This window comes from Cydia pomonella, chromosome 15 (assembly GCF_033807575.1).
Source record: "Cydia pomonella isolate Wapato2018A chromosome 15, ilCydPomo1, whole genome shotgun sequence".
NCBI lineage: Eukaryota > Metazoa > Arthropoda > Insecta > Lepidoptera > Tortricidae > Cydia > Cydia pomonella.
Window position 1 is genome coordinate 7,921,520 of NC_084717.1, and position 22,799 is coordinate 7,944,318.

The 22,799-nt window shown below is 37.3% G+C and overlaps 1 non-coding gene across 1 annotated transcript; it reads right to left on the reverse strand.

Moving 5' to 3' along the window:
- Window positions 1-21,314: 21,314 nt before the first annotated feature.
- On the reverse strand, window positions 21,315-21,433 carry LOC133526036 (5S ribosomal RNA). Its single transcript, XR_009800669.1, has one exon. It is a non-coding gene; the product is annotated as a 5S ribosomal RNA (ribosomal RNA).
- Window positions 21,434-22,799: the final 1,366 nt, after the last annotated feature.

A 22,799-nucleotide genomic window follows, 5' to 3' on the forward strand; every position in this document is an offset into this window, starting at 1 on the left:
AATATATAAAATATTCTTCTTTTTCACGCTTAAGCCGCTGAAACAATTTTGTTAAAATTTGGTTTAGACATAGTTTGAATCCCGGGGATGAAGATACGAGTGGGATAATTTTTAATAACAATAATCCTATTATTAAGAGTGTGAAAAGAGAGGTGGAACTATGTAACGCTGATCTAATTTAGATGAAATTTGGTATAGAGATAGTTTGAATCCCGGGGAAGGATATATAATGGTTTTTATTCCAAAAATTACCCCTTAAAAGTGAAAGGAGAGGTGAAAGTTTGTAGGGAGAATCAATAACTACTAAACTGATTTGGATAAACTCTACGTCTACATCTTTGATTTAGTTGAAAATGATACCAAACTTGAGTTAGAACCTAAACCTCAGCCGTTGCCGACGCTGGAAATTCCCCCTCTCCCCCCAACCTGCATCAAAAATCTAGGTGGCTGCACATCTTCAATACATCTTAGCGAACACAAATATTAATTCTGCCAAAGGAAATCTTTTGTTCGGAAAACGCCGTATTTAACCTTTTTATGTTTTCTGCAGCGAAGAACCTGTCGATCCAAAAGCGTCCAATTTTGCATAGCGAAGTATGGTTTTACATATTTCAACACAATATTATCGACCAAGGGTTTTGTTCTATTCTGTTTCTCGAACATTCATGATATAGCACAATTTTATACGAATCGCGTAATCTCACAACTGACGTTGATAAACTTGTTTAAGTAGTTCATTGAATAGCAAATTGTGACAGTTTTCGGTGACATCGCCACTTTTAGAGTAAATATAAAAACAAGTCGAAATGGCTTGAAGACCCACTGTTAAAAGCCTCCCTACGAATCGTAAGCCAAAAGACTTCAACGCGTTAAATTTGTTATTTTCGGAAATATGCATAATGAAAGAAAGAAAGAAAGAAGAAAGTTATGAGTGAGAAGAAGAATTATGAGTCGCGCTAAACGGTCCATACTCAGCTTGATGTCACGGTATGAGCCACATGGCACACTCCGCGACGCCGGTTTTCAGTTTATAATGCACTTTTACAATAACAACACTTTTCCAGAGCTCTTGATAAAAAAAATGTCATCGCCGCACGTATCACAATATGTATTACTTCATTTACTTTTTATTTGTTCGCATGGCCTCATTTGATAGTTCACCGATGACCTCAAAAGAGTGGTATATGTCACAACCTGTCCTAAAATCAGACTGGATCAGCCCCTGGACTTCCCACTCCCCGTGTTTACTTCAAAATCTGCATCAGTCGTTAGCAGTGAGAGTGAAGCTGCGGTTACGTCAGCGCGCACACACTCGCACTTTCAAGTTTCACTGTTAGATAATAGCACAACCACTACGCCACTGGCTTACTTACACACTTACACACAATAGGAAGTTGTACTAATGATTTATACCGTCGCGCTGGCTCATAAGGGCGTAAAATGTAAAGCTTATATTATCTCTTAAGTCCTTTTGTGATGGAGCGTAATGTGCACCGTATTCTGTATCTATGATCGGGATTGGCCGGTATGTAACAGGTGGTATTCCTATAACTTATCCAGCAATATTGCTGACTAACCAGCGTAACTCTGGACTCGAGATGCGTAACAGCTTCAAGTAATCGAAGATCATTTATAATGGTTCGTTTGAGGAACTCGGTAAGTGACGGCTATTACAGTTCTGGTAATCTAGGTTTGCATTTGGCATTGTTGTAAATAAATCAGTATCATTTTTTATTTATTTAAATATGCTGTGCTTACAGACAATATACATATTTATCTCCCTTTTTCTTTAGTATTTGTTACCATAATTGAAGAATGTATAACGGGACACTAACAAACGCGTACCTTCTTGCTTACGGGCACTTATGTTTTTTCCTATAACAAACCGTAACCAACGGAAAAGTTAATATGCCCCGAATGCATGGTTAGCACAAAGTTTACATCATATTAACAACAGGTGTGTCATATCAGCATAGTATCGGCGCCACGTTAAAGCATGATAATGCATGTATGCGCATGGCACACATTGATTGATGTAAAGGCCTGTTTACACATTGAGTGTTAACAATAACCAATGTAAAAAAAGGCCAGCGAAAGACCCCAACCCTACATTCAAACGCCACTGATCATTGCACGCCGCACATTCTAGTCCAGAAATTAGGTTAATCCAGTAGTACCCCGCGATTATCAACTCTCGTCAACACAACAGATCGATCCATTATATTATTATATCAACATTGTACAAAATTAATTTATTGATACAACGAAATACAAGAAGGTAAAACATAAATAATAAATTGTGACTGTTGACGTAACTGGTGATCGAATTGAAGAGCTGGCGGCTTCCTCGCACAACGTATCAGCATTGCGATATAACGAGGAAATGCCGCCAGCATCCTTGGTACCATTGTACCTTGTACCTCAAGGGCCTTTTTTAGATTTAAGCTAGTTATTAATAGTAATACCTCTGTATATACTATTATATAAATAAAGTAATAGTCAAATTTATAATAATACATTAATAATAAAAACTTATAAATAAAATGCAGGCGACGATCACTAGGTCCCCGCGGCCCTTAGGTTTCAATTTCAACGCCAAACGCTGCAAATATGTAGCTAATAGCTAAGGTGACATACTTGCGAGATATATGTCATACATAATACATTATAGGTATTTACTCTTAAGTCCCGGATAGACGTGCGAGTAAGTTCGCGAACTTACAGCTCGACGACCTTTTTCGCTCGTGTGTCAGCCTAAGTACGCGTACTTTACAAGCAAAAAAAGTCATCGAGCCATAAGTTCGCGAACTTACTCGCCCGTCTATCAGCCACTTTATGGTAGGTGTGTCTGACATATTCAAACTAAACTTATGCGGTTATTTAGTACGTAAATACTTCAGTCCTAACCTCATTTTATAACAAGGAAAATATAGGACTTCGGGTGACCTATGAGGGCTGGCCAATATTTCAATCAGCGCGCCCAGCCTTCTGGGCACCCTAACAAGGGATCGGCTTAGGGCATTTTTATATTTATCAGTTCTTAATTTAAGTGTTTTATTATGTTTATACCCGCCAAGAAAATAAATTAGCACTTCTTTCCGATTGACGACCCGGATACAATGTTTCGTTATCATATTTTCTAAGATGCCGATATTGACGTAAAAGAATATTAGCATACAAAACAAGCGCATGTGCAAATCATGCATGTTTTGAACATGCTAAGGTTACATAACGTATCGCCTCAAATGTCAAGACAGTTTCAAGTATCGCTAAATAGGTAGGTACGAAGGAAAACCACAGAAACGAAGAGTTTTTGTATTGAGGAATGAATCTGACACTAATCTATAAGTCACGACTATGTTTTTACATGGGATTGGGCTTACTTTTTTTTATACTACGTCGGTGGCAAACAAGCATACAGCCCGCCTGATGGTAAGCAGACTCCGTAGCCAATGTACACCGGCAATTCCAGAGGAGTTACATGCGCTCTGGCAACCTTACGCACCGGTAAGAAAACAACACTACGAGTAGTAGGGTCTAGTGTTATTTGGTTGCGGTTTTCTGTAAGGTGGAGGTACTTCCCCAGCTCTAGATGTGGAATGACATCCGCTGTGCTGTGCCCAGAGCGAAGATGCGAACCACAAAAAGCGAGATGACATTCGCAATGCCCGTACCTCTCTTGTGGACATGGTTTAAGGACGTACCCGGGTCCACTTACTACTGTAGCAGGATTGAATAACTTTTATTATAGGGTCGACCTATGATAAAAGTTATTCAAAACGAAAAAAATGGATTAGCGATATAAAATGGAACAACATTTTTTTTGAAAAATCGTACCCTATGACCTAAGTACATAATTCAATTCCATCCGGCATTTTTCCACTATTTTTTTTCTGACACCATGAAAGGAGTTGTATGTTCAGGATCTCTTAACCTCAGAGCTCGTAGAGTAGCGGGTAGGGTAGTTATTGGCCACTCTTAACAATAAGACTTCCATTGGCGGTTGTAGTGAATAGTGACCCTGCCTATGAAGCCGATGGTCCCGGGTTCTAATGGCGGTAAGGGCATTTATTTGTGTGATGAACACAGATATTTGTTCCAGAGTCATGGGTGTTTTCTATATACGTATGTATATTTGCCTAGTAGCCATAGCTTTGTTTATTTTGAGGCTAGGTCGATTTGTGTAAGATTGCCCCCAAATATTTATTTATTTAATGCTTTGTTTATTTCTGATTTGATAAGAGTGGCTACTTATTAAGGAGTATATGGAGGGCCCAATAACTATTGCAGTCACCCTACCTAGTACAAAACACCTTTATAATACTCACTTATATCGAATTGGCTCAAAAAATTAACTTATTTTGATTTAACTCATAAACTGCTTTATAGTATAGATTATTACTGGAGCTTCACACTAAACTGCGATCACGGTGCCTAAGATTGACTTCTCTTAATAAAAACCAGCAAAAAGTTTTGAGAGCATCGTCCACTGGAAAATACTTTTGAGGGTTAAAATAATATTTACGCAAAATTTGCACTGATGGCAAATTAGTGCTATATTTAGTTAACTATAACTTTTGTTTGAACCAAAAAAAATCTAATTTCTCAAACCGGCGAGCCAATTACGTAACACTAGATCATTAACAGAGCCATGGACTAATTAATCTATTAATTAGTCCATGACAGAGCACACCTTTTAACAATTAGTCAAGTTAAAGTTTAAGTTTGTGTCAAGTGGTAACTGATTGTTGTAGTTTCTCAATGACTTCTGTGTGTTATGTGTTTGCTACCGAAAGTGATCCAGTGATCGAAGTCTAAGTAGGTAATTGTCAATTCAAGACAATAGGATCAAACATCCAAACTTCTTTCATTCTTAACTTCCTAAACTATGTACTTACCTATTTACTAGCGAAACGAGAAACACCTAGGGTTTGTAAGATAAAATATGATAATTTGATATTGCTGACTACAGTTAGATAGATCTATTTTTAAAGATTTCTTTGCTCTTTGTTTTTGGATCGTTGCTTACCAACAAAGAAGACAAACAAAGATAAAATCATAAAAAGGGCGAGGACAGTTCAAATTAGCTACAAGTGGGTCTTTGATTATTAATTTTTTTTTTAACCTAACGTATCATGTCATCTTGAATTACTTACCCAAACCTACCTACGTAGTGTCCGCTGTTCCTACCCGGTAGTACTGAACGAGTACCTAGGCGCGTGCACCGAACCATGCAGCGCCGAGCGCGCTCCACTGCGCGGCATGTCGGCGAGTCATCGGGACTATCTCAAGAGTGACTCAACACTACACCGCTTAGGACTGACATATGAAAAAATGGAATATCCTTCAAAAGTTCGAACGTCACCATAAAAATCCTGACATTTTCTTAATCTGACATTCTCTTAATACCTTATTCCAAAATCTTGAGTGGGCCGTTAGCCCCTTAACACGCCACATTATGATGTACCTAGTGAACCTAACTTTTCCTCTCCCCAATTTCAAACTAGCTAGCATTTCCTGGTTTGAGGTTTCTAAAAAACCCTGACACTCGCGAAATCCCCGCGCAATACTGACACAGGGCCAAAAGTTCTGACATGTCAGGGAAAACCCTGTATGGCAACCCTTACCGTGACCGTTTAGCTCTGATACATCAATTGTTTGATTGATGGTAACGAACTTACGTCTTTATTGATTGACTGTGACCCGACATAGAAATTCAGTAACATAACGCGTTAGAAGACTGAATGTATATTGTGTATGTGTGCCCTTTGGATAGTCAAAAGTTTTGGAAAGCTTCGTCAGTCCTATAGTTTGTGAATTCATGTCGGTCGGCAGATTACAAATAATGCTTTTCAACCGGATTGCCTATTAAGAATTTATTAATTATGCCACATTCGTGTCTATCCTGTGTGGTGTCTCACCAGGCCAATGTTTTTTTTACAAGTGAATCATATTCCTATCTTGTAATATTTAAACGACCGCTTTGTCGGTATTTTGAAGACCAGTAGGGCTAAGATGGTCGGCTCTTTATCATTTGTCACCATGCCTGTCACGTTCTAACAAGTATGTAAGCGCGAAAGTGACGGGCATAGTGATAAGTGATAAAAATTGAACCATGCTGCCACTGCTGGGATTTTAGTCTGTGTATTCATTGTCAGGAAGTTTCGTAGTAAATTTATGCAATAAAAAAGGTCCTTCGTTTATGATAATACCTCTAACTTCAACATAGTATCACTAAATCATTTTGTATTGAAATGAATATTACGTCAAAAAGATGTCTCAGTATTGTCTAAACTGTAAATAATCAATTTAGATAAGCTATCCAAAATCCTAGAAGACGTGACTTAGATTTAATAATTTCGTCTGCGGTAAAATAAACAGCCTTCACAGCATCATAAACGTTAAATTGGCACATTTTATTAACGCTCTAAGCTACCGAAAAATTGCAGTTACACGTAACACGTCATTATAAAAAAAAAACGAAAATATTACATAATTTGATGACTGGTTATTCCAATTTCTTGCCGAGTTGATTGCTCTTCTTGACCAAGACCACTAGCCACATTAATTGCCGTTCTCATAATGACGGTACTTACAAGTTCCATGTTCTGATTCAGCTGCAGCAGCGGCAACTCAGGACAGCCAGCCACTCGTGCGTCAAAGATTAATCGAGAAATAAGAAGCTTTCGAAAAACACGTGATATTTCTACGATTACTCATGTTTGATTCCCTATCAATGGAATAAAGATGGAAATCCCAATCTTCGTTTGTGAGAATGCTAATGAGCAGGAACGCAGGAGAACTCACTCGTATTTTTACTTCAAAATAGTATCAAGACGTTATTTTGCTCCTCCTGCAACCCTTGACTTATCAAGACATCTAGTGCAATGTTTCACTATTTTTTCGCATGCTCGTTTTCAGCATTAACCGCTTCTGCAACTTTAATGATGTGTGGTGCAGATTGATTATATCAGGTTTTGCCCTCTTCCTTGAACTTTCCTATAACAATAAATTTCTGGAGATTTTCGTTGAATTTGCGGGCAATACGCCCAAATAACTTAAAAAATCTTCTATTAGAAGGATATGACTCTACGAACGCAAATTATAATCGAAGATATCGAGATCATAATACATTGGTTTGCCTCTACTCGCTATCGCTCGCGCAACTAATGAGGGGTCTTGTCTTGACGCAATGTTTTCGTGGGTCGCGGTAAGTGTGTCGGGCATGTCGGTCAGCCGATGGCCCACTGCGGTGCCGCTGTTATGTCACCGCTCACGCTTCCGTGCCGCTCGCTCCAGTGAAAGGACTGCACTTGCATAGACCTAACCTAACGTTCTATCAAGATAGAGTACCGGTTCTGTTATTATGGTGCCTAAGTTTGTTTAATTAATGCGCAACGTCAGCATTTTGTGTTCCTGTTTAGGCGTGCTTCCATCCGAACCATAACTACGATTTCTTAATCCCATTCTTTCTTCCACAAGTCCTCGTCCTTCTCTCCCTAAATCGTCTTACGTAATTAATGAATGGCGCTTTATCGTTTTCTTTTTATGAAGGCTTTATTTAGAATAGTATAAATATGGCTTATTACAAAATTACGCTAAGTTATCTATCCATATAACATAAACATTAAACATTCATCAATATACAACAACGACGATTCGAATTCAAACGTGTAAATTATTTAAAGATATCTACTTATAGGTATTCTCACTCCAAATATAATTTTTCGTAATACTTATAATGTATTTATGATTAGCAGTTTCTAGTCAACAACTTATCTTAAGAGGAAGAAAGAAGAAGCGGAACGTGGAAGCACTTTTATATACATACTTTATGGTTACGACTTGTTCCTGTTCCTATTCTAACCGCTTGAAGCCTAGTTAAGCACCAGTAAAGTGTCAGATAAAATTTACAATCTCATTCAAATCACTCGGCCGATTTATGTTCTGTCAGTGATAAAGTTAAATATCGCAACAAATTAATAAACCAGATATTGTACAAAATGCGGGCTCTATTAGAGTTGACAAGGAAATGAATACCACGAGGCTTTGTTTCGCAATGAACGAGTTTTGCCGTTCCAAAGGAGTAGGAGGTAACGTTTTAAAAAGCTGTATGTCATTTAGACTCTTATGGAAATACGACTTTTTTACATAGCACGGTAAAATGCGCAGAAGAAAAACGTGCTTTATATGAGTCGCTCCATACCAAAGGGACCTCAAAGCAATTGGCGTTTATGATGTATCACGTCTTACTCCAGTGTAAATGCGTATAACGTAATGCTTTATAACGTGAGCGCCAATCACCCTAAGAAAATTCATACGCAACGACACAAATGAGTTTCACGGTAATGCATTTTGGAACTGGGCAGAACGCCGAGTTTTAGTTACCTTATTTTATCGAACTAGAGTAGACTCTGGGTCGATTAAGTGTTACATGACAATAGGAAGAGTGCCGGTGACGGTCCTCTACGTAATAGGAGTCTTAGGCAACGCTCGTGTAAATACAACGTGATCTTTGCTGGTTCATATTTACAAGAAATGTGCCAGCTTTCAGATTTATACAATAATATCTACATATATTAAATTAGTTGATAAGAGTATATACTCGTATCTACTTGTATTTAATACAGAATTGAGGGCCAGAGCTACAGGTGCAAATCCAATTCGTTTGCTTAATATTTCTGATACCTACTAAAAAAAACTTGAGTGTATCTCTACGGATGATGCCAAGTCGTGTTGTTTTACTAAAAGCAATAAAAGTACTAATAGTTGTAGTACATATAGTGTGTTTTACCGGGGCCGTCCGACCAAAACCTGTATGATAAAATTATATAACGTGACAGTGACAGCATTTTTTTAAATATGGTAGCTGTTGTTATCGCGATGGGTTGTCATATACCACGGTAGTACTATTAGTTATTCTTTGATATACCCTACGTCACGTCAGTTTTACAACTCCTTATATTAATTACGTAATCCTATTTTCAAACAGTAGCTCTTAATAAATCAAAACCATATACTTCAGTAGCACTAAACTAATTGAAAAGATATGGAGCTAGGAAATGGATACCGGTCCTTAGCGTATAAATCAGCGCTATATTGTAGGGTACAGTGTTGTTATTCGCCAACCAGACCAGTTCACACAATAATGATAACATGCACAGAACTTTGACTGTAACTCCAACTTAATACTCCATCTACATATCTCAAACGTTATTAGAAAGCGCAGAACCCACCACGTAGCGGCATGTCGCTAAACCGCCTTGGAAATAATTCCGCAGTAGAAATCATGACAATACTCGAAGCATACAATATACGGCCCGATTCGAAGAATGAGATACGATAACGATAAGTTCTGATTTAGATAAGTTCTTATTTAGATATCGTTTGTATATCGTATAATTGACAGAATCAGCTTGATTCGGGCAACCAATGTCACTTTGACGTTAGAAATATCTTAGATAGAGCTTATTGGGCTTTTTTTAAAGATCATAAAGTTTCTTTCTTGCGGTTCCAGTCTAATTTCTTGCGGTTTCAGTCTTGCAAGTGTGTGCGCTTATAAAGCATGCCGTACACTTTTTGCGGTTCTGAAACCGCAAAAAAATTATCGCAGTGCGTTCTAAGGCTTATGTACCTAATATGTATGTATCATATGTATGTGATAATTTGATAAATGTAATGATGAAATAGTCTCAGTTGGCATGATTATTTCTCACGATTTACTTGAAACTCATGCTGAATTAGGATTAGTCTAAAAAACTAAGTGCAAGTTATGATACTGGTACAATTACTTATCGTGCGACTGGCACTTCCGCACATGGCTGCCACGCTGTTGAATTCGTATTGAGTTCATTATTTTTTGTGTCAAGCTCGATAGCGAGCTTGTTAAATAGATTACGTTGTTTACTCGTTATAATGTCGGCCAGTCTTTTCCTTACCGCCCTGCTCTTTAAAAATGACGTAAGGATATAAACACTATAATGACACTTCGACAAATTAAAGTTATAGTAGTGTTGTAATTGGACTATATAATATTACTCTCGGTTGCGATTCTTGCTATATAATTATTTTATAGATACAAGTTAGAGGAACTATAATAAATTAGGTAAACCATAAAACTATAACGCATTTGATTTCACATTCAATCCATACTGTACCGGTTTGACCACCGGTCTGGCCTAGTGGGTTGTGACCCTGCTTACGAAGGCGTTGGTCCTGGGTTAGAATCCCGGTAAGGGCATTTATTTGTGGGATGATATTTGTTTTTAAGTATTTGTATAAGTAAAATATATCGTTGTCTGAGTACCCACAACACAAGCCTTCTTGGCTTACCGTGTGATATTATATAATAATATTTATTTATTTTATTATTTCTTTATGTATAATATAAAAATAATGCCATGATATAACAGAGCTGCCAGTGTTTACTCAATGATGCATCACATTCGTTTAGATTGACGTAAGTTCCAACTGCCCTAAAGGCCCTTTCTATGAGAGTGACACGTATTTTATTACAATGCCGCGCAGATTTGTCAAATCTAACCTTTAAAAACATGACTATACGAGTCAAGGCACGCGTCTTCGTGAATAAATCGATCTATACGTGAATACATTATTAGATTTTTAGGTTAACAAGATAACCCACGACCAATGTCGAGACTGCCAATGATGTGACGAAAATATGTAGTTTAAATAAGTAATTCATTATAATTAAGACCCTACTTAATGATAATGACATGTCACAAGAGTCATGTACTAAATTATATACAACTGTATTAATATCGATATATCATAATGCGAAATGTAGATACTACTTAGTTTTCTCTAGATGTTTACTAATCGGGTTCAGGATTGATTAGATTAGGTTAGGTCAATTAGTTGCCGAGTTGCTCGGTGGTCCTGTCTTTTGGAATGTTTACCTTTAACAAATTATTACTAACAAAAAATATATAGCGTAGTTAAGCTACTTATTTTTTTATTATGAAATGTGTTCAGTTTTTACTTTGACTGTTGCTAGGTACCTACATAGTGCGCAAAGAACCAATTCTTATTTCTTATTCGAAGCATGAATAGGCAAAATGACAAATAAATTCAAGGGCAGAGCAGACATTTACCCACATTATTATTATTACACGTGTCGTCCGGTTACTAATAGGCTGAAAAACTTATTCAAGCGTGAATCAGTAGTTCAAATAATTCAATTGTTTCCCGAATTTCCATAGCGTTCTAATATTATTAATTAATTCATTAATGTTATTAATTCATTTGTAGTTTTACATGTATGTAAAATGTATAATTGTTGGTGCAATAAAGAAAAATTACTTACTTACATACTACTACTACCAAATAGTTATAGAGATGAGACACGTGTTGAATTCACAGACAATTGTCTGTGGTTGAATTTTTTAACAAAATCTAGTAAAAGAAACAGCATACTGAACAATTTATCACAAATAATATGGATATTAAAATAATATATGGAAATGATAAAAATACCTAATACAGGACCTGAAAGTTTCAAAATTTTACTTCCAAAATGGAATAAAGTAAGGGTACTATTCGATTACTTACATGTAACCGCAATATTTCGCCGACAAATCGCAATTTTCTAGTTCAGTAACAGTGACGTCACGATCACTTATTGATGGAATTTGATATACTTAGTCGCCTTCAGATAAATATATCGGACCAACTAAGGTCCAAGAAAATATCTGGGGTTAGGGTTAAACAAACATTGCCTCCGAGTGAAATACAACATTTTTCACCACACCAACGCGAGGAAAAAATCAAATCCAAATGAACGTAATAGAAAATGTATCATTGAAAATCATCATTTAAAAGTCAATTCTATTAGCTAACATAAAAGAAGTCAAAATTTGCATCTGATTACTTTGCCTCACATGTGGATAAAATGCAACTTTCTCATAAGTTTTTGAACAATCAAGACGGATTACCAGATGGTGTGGTGAAAAAATATTGTGTGAAACTTCTGTTGTCGCGTTTACGTCTGATTAAAGAAGTCGATATCTCCTTATTCATTGACGAATTTAATGGCATAAGTACGCCAAACGCATACTGTTATGAACTTTATTGACGACCCACTCTAAAGTACCCTGTACCAATTGAACTCCTTAAACAACCATGTTCATAAATAAGAATACGATCAGCAGGGGCTTCTATTCCGCACAATGAAGCATCATTTTAGTTTAGAGCTTCCATCTTGCTCGCACCAGTCATAGTTTCAGTGTATCGGAAAAGGACCGAGAATGATAGTAAATTGATAGTTAGGATGTTGTTCCAGTAACTTACCCAGCGCGGGCGAATTAAACGCTCAGATAGAAGAACACTATTCTATATCCAATCTCAATTAATAGGTTGTGTCCTCGCTCCTAATGTTCAAAAAGTTATATTCGCGATACTACACGGTCAATTTAGCAAATTACTAATTCTTCATACATCCAATTTGTTTGATGAGGATCTGTAGTGTGACTGACGACGTCAGCTGTTATTAGTAACTAGTAGGGGAAGTAAGTGCAGCAATGTTTGGAGCAGTATGCATTTTTGTCTCGAGCGACGGCGACGCCGCTTGGCGCGCTGTACACCTTGGCTCATACTAAGCGCTGATCTCCAGTGGTTCAGTTCGCACCCGATTTCTACCTACCTGCGATGTAACAATCAGGTCAAGTGTGGTATCATTTACGTATTAATTAAGGGCGAGGAATTCATTTATGAAATATACGTTACATACATATAAAAAACTTAATTCAAAATTTACATTTCTGCAGATAAATACTCGCATCTTTTGTCAGGTGTTTAAAATCCTCAGCTGGTCCGTTGTATTTCGTGACGGGGCACTCGAATACCATATGCTGCACCGTCTGCTCTGGGTGTCCATATTCGCACGCCGCAGACTCGCTCCACCCCCACTTGTGCCAGAGGTACGCACAGTTACCGAAGCCAGTTCTAAGGCGGTTAAGTCTGCACCATATTTCTCGGCTTTCCGTGAACCCTTGAGGCCGTTTCCCTGGGTCTAACTCAAAAATGGTGTTGTCTACTCTGTGCTGAGCCTCCCATTCTCTCATCCACGCTTGGTTGACCTGATGTGATGGGTTGTGGGTGTGAAAGATTTTGGCCGGTGGGTTTCGAGACTTGAGTCGGGTGTTTTGAAGACTGCTCAGGTCCTTATGTATCGGCAGTGAAGAATTATCAGATTTTTTTGTGACCTCTCGTATTAGGCATTTCTGTCTCCGGATGTCCGGTGGTGCTATGTTACTAAGGACCGGCAGCCAATACAAAGGCGTTGGCGAGATGCAGCCCGTGATTATTCTCATTGTACTGTTAAGCTCAACATCCACACCGGCCACATGTGCACTGTTCATCCACACAGTATTCCGGGGGCACAGTATGCAAAAATAATGAATTTGAACAACAAATATATATACGTATATTTTGACACCATTTTGCCCTTCACAGTCAGTGTGACAATTTGCACTAATAAATAAAAATAAATATAAATAAAATTGACAATTAAAAAAAAATACTTGAGAGACCTAAGTCGTATATATAGTAGGCATAGATTAGTAAATCAGTATATATTGGTATAGTAAACAATTTGGAAGTCCCTAAACAGGTTCAGGTCCCAAGTTGATCGCTGTAAACAAAACATGGGCAAACGCGACATAGCAACTCAAACCATGACACGACTACTGCCTGCCCCGTATGCCAACATCACTGCTTGGAGCTGGATCTGAGGGTCATGACAGCCAGGGCTGTCAGCACCGCTGCCTGCTGGGCATCCATCGTATGAAAAAGGAACCTCGACACGAAAATAAGCTTCTTCTTCGTTTCGTGTTCTGTTTACTTCTGTAAACAGGTATTTCATAATGTCCTACGAAAGTTCTCTAGTCAAAAGTGTAGTCTCGAGGACCTAGTAACATTGGATATCCAAAATGGCGGACTCCTGTGCTAGTACAACAATAGGAACACGAGTCCAGAGCTGAGCAGTCGACGACTCCACAATTATTTGTCAATTGACCTCAGTCTGTTCAGATCGAGTCTGAAGGCGCCAATCGTGCGGCTGAAGTGATCAAGTGAGCGTACTCTACAGTTTGATTATTTCACAAGTATAGTACAGTATTAACTGTAGCGGACGAACTACACGTCAAAAGTATGTCATCCCTCCTAATAAATGTGAAAGTAAGTATGTCTGACAGTCTGTCATTTACCTCTTCACGCTTAAGCCGCTGAACTGATTAGGATGAAGTTTGGTATGGAGATAGATAGACGAAGCCACGGGCAGGAGTTAAAAATTATGAAGTCTTTAAGTAGACTTCCTATTATTCATACAAATTAAATACCTTAATTTTACGCTATAATCATCATGTTACCTATAAATGTCTTTACTTAAAGAGTCTTTGTCTTTACAGTCTTTACTTACTTAACGAAAAGAGATATATAGCTTAGTTGGTAGAGCGGTGGGCTGGTATCCCGGAGTCGCGTTCATGTCTCGCCCGAGACAGTGAGTTTTTCCACTTTTCCTTTGTTTCCTAAGCATTGTAAAGATGTTTCTTCTTTTTTCAAACCACGGTGTTGTCACTATTTTTAATGTAAACCATATATTCTCCTACAGGGCATGCCTAGTGTGGAGGTTATTAGCATAAATGTAACACTGATATTATTCTACTTCTGAATGTACAATAAAAATGTATTTTTTATACATATATAAAACAACACGAGAAAAGGCGCGAAATTCAAAATATGTAAGAGATCGATCCTTCGTGCGGGAATTTTTCAAATTTGCCGCCTTTTTCAGTGTATAAATATAAATACAAATACAAATACAAATACAAAATTCTTTATTCAACAAAAACACGTAAATTATGATCAAAGGGATGGAGTCTCCCTGTAAGCAAAATAAATGCTTGTGTTGGGAGACACCGCTCTTCCTTTGGTAACTTTTTTTAAGTATAAAGTATAAATATCTTAGGATAACCATATAAACTATTAACTAAACTAAACTAACTATACTATAAAAGTGCGCTTGGTGTGCAATAAATAAATAAATGCAGTGTATACACAGCTATAGTAATATACAAAAGTCTGTTTTGGCTCTTAGAAACTAAGTAAGTTATCAAATTCATACCGATATTATTAGACTTAGACAAACGTATCTTATCGGTGTGCTCTATAACAGACTAGTAGGTATTTGTTGCTAGGACTATAATATATATTACTTATTAGTACCTATATATCTTTTTATAAACCAATTGATAAAACTAACATCATTTCTGTATGAGCAACTGTATTTGAACTATCATATTAATTAATACCTACTTAAAACTGCCAATAACATCTGACCGAAAAATATAAAAACATGCGTAGGTAAATGGGTTTATTTTTAAACATTAAGGCACTAATGAAACTTGTAAGTCAAACACAAATATTTTTCTCAGACTTGTCTGTAGACTATGTAAGTAAACAAACATTATAATAGGTACCTACCTATAGTAAAGTACCTACCCAAAATAATTATAAACATCGCAATTACTTCTTAGTTTATATAATTCATTGAAAAATATCACGTCTCGTCTGTTGGAATAACATAACTTTTGCATTTATTCTTAATCAGAATAATTAGGACAATTCAGGGCTCTAAAATGGCTCTTAAATTCACTTGGCTATTTTGTACATGTGATTTTGTGATTTTCTGCCTTAGAGCAATATATATATAAAGTTTACATTACTAGCATTATATGTTTCGGGTATAGTTTGGCTTGATTTTGGGCGGGATTTACAAATAAAGACTGTATTTCACTTGGTGTAACGTAAAAAATTCAACGGATTAAAACATTTACAACCATTTGTCGGTCGTAAGCTAGAAGTAGGCAATCGCGGTGTAAAGTGATAAGTAATCTGCCATTTGTATTAAATGTGTGTTATTTTTGCTTATTGCAAAGTCGGAAGTGGTTTACAATGGAGCTAAAGATAAGATAATAAAATAAAACACAGCGTGGTGGAGCGTGGAAGAACCAAGAGCATTGAAATAACTTTTAATTGTTACATGTTTCAACCTAGGTACAAATATGTAAGGTGTATTCGGGTAATGCCGTATTTCGGGATATTACAAAAACTACAAATTTCTACTAAATACGACAACGGTATGTGCGCTGGCAACACTGTTTGGGAACAGGAAACAGCACTGGCAACAGTGCTGTTTCCTGTGTTTTTAGGGTTCCGTAGTCAACTAGGAACCCATAGTTTCGCCATGTCTCTCTGTCTGTCTTTTTTCCGTCCGCGGCTTTGTCCCGTGATCGTTAGTGCTGGAAAGATAAAATTTGGCACGAATAAATATATAAATCAGTTACCAAAACAAAGACGAAATCGTAAAATAAAAACTAAAATTATTTTTTTAGGGTTGTCTCTACACGAAAAGTGGAGATGTTTTTTTTTCCTTCATCCCTATAGTGTGGGATGTCGTTGGATAGGTCTTTCAAAACGAATACTAGTCTTGAAAAACCATAATTTGATAAACGTATATTTTCGGAAATTATCGCTCTGAAAGAAAAAAAATGTTTCGGAAATACCCGAATGTACCTTAATATTATTACAGGTCTGGAATTCAGAAAGAGGCTAATGATGAATAAACGAAATCTAACACGCAAAGAAAATAGTGTGGGGATAAGATATCTCAAATTCAGACCTGATACGAACGTTGTACATTACATGGAATATCTGTGCAATACGTACTCGCACTACCTTCATGAATTTAACAGCGAACCCATGAAATGAGCAATCTTGCTTGAAACATGCTACTTCAGGTTAATGGCTTAAGAAAGTGTGCCAGCGATAACACTCAGTAGGTACTTAGCTCGAGTAAGTATTTGAATGTAAACTAGGAACAAAGTAAGTTCCTCTTTATTCATTTTCTTCCTTAGGCTAGGTTATTTATAATATGAACCCTAACACTAAGGTGCTGTCAGCAGCGAGAAAGAGCCATACAGCTGCCAGTGGTCAGGGCCGCAGAGAGAAGAACCGGCGTACTAAGCGCGCCATGTCCAAGATTACCGTTTTCTCGTTAGCAAGGGGTTTAAACAGTTAGACAGCATCATATTACATAAGTAGTTACATTTTGCATGGAAGTATACTGACAGATATATCGGCGTAGATTTAGGCATACTTTACACAATGTTTACTTATAACAAGACCAGCGCAGAAAAGTCGATTAGAGATTCAATATGGGTAATAAATATAATGAACTGATGTTTGCGCATTTATCTATTTATCGTGGCTCCGACGTGGCATGGTTAGGGTCCTTAGTCTAAATCTACATAAGTATATCCACAATTTATCCGATTTAAAAGAGAAATAAGTAAAACTACCTCGGCATACCTTCGGTTCGGTAAAATAATACACTTTGTTTGCTTTTAATTTTGCTGTATGCCCAAATTCTTGTCCGCGACATAGTTTCAGAAGGGAAGATACACTGGCACCGTCCCACCCCCAACAGACCAATGTAAAAGCGGGCGGAGCGGCAGAAAACGACGAAATTTGGAAACTTAATCAGTATAAGAGCCTCGGTAGAGAGTAGGTACCATTTTGTACCATTTGGCGTTGAAAGTCTAGGTCCATGGAGACCTAGCGCGCACAAGTTTTTTACAGAAATCGCGAAGCGTCTGGTTGACATAATTGGTGACCGAAGAGCTGGTGGCTTGTAAATCAAATTTTAGAATGTTAGAATGGAATATTGTATTCGTTTGTCTCGTGCTGCAGTTTCGCTCGAATTAGGGTATGTTATCACAGGGCCGAGAGGGTTCATGGTGATAACACGGCTATCGACGACGCGGGGGCTATCGCGGGGGGCTATAACGGTTCATGGAGCTCTGCTTTGGTGAGAAATTATTGTGTGCTTCAATAGCATATAACCAACCAACTATGCTCCAAAACGAACTCTAATATCTTCGTTCAGGATTAAAATTAATTAATTTATAAATTTCTGAGAAATATTATTTGAATTTCGTAGTTCTAAAGCAAACTATGTTCGCGAAGCGTCGGGTTGACGTAACACTGGTGACTGGAGAGAAAAAAAAAGAAAGAAACAACGAGGAAATGCAGCCAGCATCCTTGGTACAATGCCTCAAGGGGCTATTTTAGATTTAAGCTAGTTATAGTAACCCTATGTATATATTCATTATGTATTTATATTGTTATTGTAAATATACAATATATTTAAAGAATTACGTGTTAAACTTGTGGACCATAGTTGTTCACAAGTTCAACTATAATCGGGTGTTTTAACGGTAATGTCAATCATTTATTTTCATAAGACACGGTACAAAGGTGTTACATTGAAATAGTACGGCCAAACTGCAAAACATTTATACATTTATGTCAATTAATAAACATACCTAGGCATGCAGAATTAATTCTAATTTACAGACGGGTCCACCTTTTATGGCTTTTCATACATAAACAGCTGCAAGACCAATGTTTTTAACAGATTCCAAGCTCTTCCGACCCAAAACTTCATGTTTTGTCTCCCACATTTCCTAACATGACTTCTTTAGCTACATTCCTATTCCTACACCTTTTTAACTAAGTTATGAGTGAGACTCATTGTAAGTGACAATTGTGACGCTAACTAAGGTAAGGAGACATAACCTCCCATGGATACACAAGCAAAACTTTACAATTTGCAATGGCGAAATTTTAGTCACCATCTAGGTTTTTATAATTTCTTTTGGATAGAAGAGGAGCCAATAAATAGTCTCTATATTTTTTTATTGGAAAAGGGTAAGTGACGGAATCAGGTGACCTAATGGTAAGTACCGTCTAAGATGTGTAAGATGTGTGTGTGTGTCGACTAAATCTAGGATGGAGCGTGGAGCATGCTTACCTAAAGATGTCTATTTAGTTTCGATTTGAAAAGATCCAAGTTATACTAATTATAAACCACTTCAACTTTATTTATTGCTACTACTTTGAAATATAAAAAGTCGACGAAATGCCTCGAGGCATCCGTTGACCTTTGAGCGAAGCTAAGTAATAATCGTAGGTGGTTCAACTTGTGACTTTTGGCAAAATATGGCTTGCCAGACGAGTTCCGTATACAAAAGAGGGATGTTGCCCATTGCCTGTATTTAAAATATTTTTTTGTTCTCTTGTGACACAATCAAACATGTATTTAACTTTAATTTTACGCATAGATAAGTATTGGCAGGGAGGCATTAGTCATTTTGGTGTAAGTTAATGCTAGAATTTTTCTATAACTTTATCTGACAATTATTTGTACGCATTTCCTTAATCTGACGATCACAAGTTCGACGCTCGATTTTCACATCGGGCATCGAACTTGTGTCACACCTTCAGATTAAGAAAATGCGTACAAATGATTGATAGATTTAGTAATAGCACAATTGTAGCATTAATTTGGACTAAAATGACGAAATTCACAATGAAAACCCCCAACAACCGCCCACCAACCAACAGATCAACATAGACAGCTAAAAGTGGTTAAGGTAGACTCCACGAGGTAGCAGAGGTAGCAAGATATCAGTCATATCTTAATAATGACGCGCTCAAGTAACTACAAAAATCCCCTCTTGGGTTGCCCAACCATGTTTCGTGCAAACTGTTCCAGAATTTCACTACGCAGTAAGACAGGAAGTGTATGAAAGAAGTTCTCTCAGTCTACCATTCATGCATTTGATGCATTCATGTTCAGAGTGTAAATTAATATTCGCTTTTTGCAGTGAGTATTTTATATGTTTCTACGAGTATGAAGTCATTGCATTGTATATTTTATGCTCGCGCCATAAATTCCAAAATCAAACTGATTTTACAATGTCACTTACGATTATTATCCGTGGTGAGGTTAGCATTAGCACAATCGCGGAAATAGGTAGATTTGCTATCGGCGCTCGACCCAGTTTTACTACGATAAAGATCTACTGACATTCCTACATCTTGCCAAACTACTGCCACAAATCAGTATACAATGTGATCACTACACGAATTAAATAACACATAATTAGAGATCATTTTCAGGAGATCAGGAGCGCTGGTGGCCTAGCGGTAAGAGCGTGCGACTTGCAATCCGGAGGTCGCGGGTTCAAACCCCGGCTCGTACCAATGAGTTTTTCGGAAGTTATGTACGAAATATCATTTGATATTTACCAGCCGCTTTTCGGTGAAGGAAACATCGTGAGGAAACCGGACTAATCCCAACAAGGCCTAGTTTACCCTCTGGGTTGGAAGGGCAGATGGCAGTCGCTTTCGTAAAAATTAGTGCCTACGCCAAATCTTGGGATTAGTTGTCAAGCGGACCCCAGGCTCCCATGAGCCGTGGCAAAATGCCGGGACAACGCGAGGAAGAAGAAGAAGATAATTACTATAATTAGAGATCATTTTATGCTGGTTAAATTGGGAATAACAATGTGTATTAACAACGATAAATGTTAATGGATCACTTATCTGAATGAAAGCGAAAACATTACGATTCTTTTTGGCATGAGATTGTGTTTGTTTATAGTTATAGTAAGATACTGGTTTCCGGGAAGAAACCTGGTTATCAACGATTAAATTGATTTACATGGTCGTTTGCGTCAATAGTGGTCATCTGATAATAAAATACATATTGTAATGTATTATTGCAGAGGCCGGGAAAGGGCAATTCGTGCATGAGTGTCGATATTGTCAGACGACGCGAAGCGGAGTCCAACAAAGAAGACGAATCCACGAATTGCTGTTCCTGCCAAGACATATATAGTGCTTTTCTCCAATATGCTCGGAAATGTTCACCTTATTGTGGCAAAAATAATACGGGAAGTTCTTCATTATGGTCAAACTCAAATTAAAAAATTCAAACCATTATTGTCGTGTTTTATTACTGTATTGTTTTTTACTTTTGAAAATCATGTACAGTACCCCTAGTGTAAATAAATTGTATTTTGAAACGTGACGTACGCGTTTGCGTTTAGTCTCATTTTGTATTGGATTTAGAAAGAGCGCGCCAAGCGGGACGTTTTGGAAACTCAAAATCCTATACAAAATGAGACTTAACGCAAACGCGTTCGCCACGTTATGATGTCGATAAAATTTACACTAGGGGTACTGATCCACTAAGAAAAACGCATACCTACAGCCAATTAATAAGCTGCGGGGCTTGTTTTAGCGTAAACATTTCATAATTTAAAAAAAAACAGGGGCAGGCGAAGATATGTATAGCAAAGCTATATTAGGCAGATCAAAAAACGATTTTACAGACTCTTTTTACAATCACCAATGAAGGGATTAGTAATGAAAAAATAAGCAAAAAAAGCCAACGACACGCGGTGTTCCCAGGCGGTCACCCATCCAAGTACTGACCGCGCCCGACGTTGCTTAACTTCGGTGATCGGACGAGAACCGGTGTATTCAACGTGGTATGGACGTTGGCGAATGTTATTGTAAAATAAACTAATACATCGTTTGGTGGTTATGAAATGTTATTACTACGCCTGTCCATTTATTAGCTAAGCCACAGCTTATGCCTGCGACTTCGTCTACGTGGAATGATGATGATAATTAATAAAAACTATCCTATGGGTCTCAAAGTATATCCATGCCAAATTGTATTGTATTTAGCCGTTTACGCGTGAAAGTTATTTACGCGGTCTGTCTTAAAAAATATGCTTGCGGTGTAAAAAATATGGTTGCCGCGCCCCATACAAAATGTATGAATTGAGTCGTGGCAATTAGACGCAATCGCAGACATATTTTCAGAGAACGACCCTTCGCATTTATAATATTAGAAGCAAAACGTGCGAAAAGTGTGCGGTATAAGTTAAGTACTTACACCTATAATCACATTGGACGTGGCCAAAATGTGAAATGTCGTGGACTCAAATCAAATATACAATTTGAAACTTTTTTTTTTTTTATTCCGAAAAGGTAAGCATTTGACCACAATCTCACCTGATGGAAAGTGCCGATGTAGTCTAGGATGGAACATGCTTACCTAAAAGATGTCTATTCACTTTTAACGTAATCATCTATCAGATTGATTTGAAACTGTCAACAGTCAATTAACTAATATGTCTCACAGTAGTCAGCCACCAAGAAGGCGTGACGGTCGCGCACATAATAAATTAAATACAAAAGTGGTTTAGTATGTAGTAAAGTCAGACCAAGGTAAGTTGGCAGCGATTTTGATAGCCCAGCCTGTGCAAGTGTTAAGTAAACGTCATAATTTCATAGAAGTTTGACGTTTAAAATAACACCTGCACTTTCTAGGCTGTCTAAGTCGCTGCCAACTTATCTTGGTCTGACTCTAGGTAGGCAGGTAGGTAGACAAACTAGTCTAGTGGCTCTGTGAGCTGTATATAGACCTCGCGATAAGATCGATAAGCTTAAAACATGTAAAAACAATAACAATATTTAGGTACTTCGTTGAGTCATTTTCACAGCGTACTCACAATGGTCTAAAGTGCCATAGACTGTAATAGCACTTAAGTCCTTTATGCCAATTTACACCATTTGAAGATTAAACAAAAAAAAAAAAAACGAAAGCGAAAAACGTACACCTTCGCTAACGCTTTGGTCAATCATGCTCATCTGATACTTAAGTATCACATTGCTTGGATGCTTTAATATTTTGTGGTTCCGTGCTGTATATTTTTATAGGTCGATCGATGTAACATTCAATGAATAATGAACAAATAGCCACTAAGCTCATAATTTTAAGTTATTGTTCATTTAATACTGAACAATAATTAAAATAAAGGAATGATAAAACAAAAACAATACAATCCAATTAACGATTA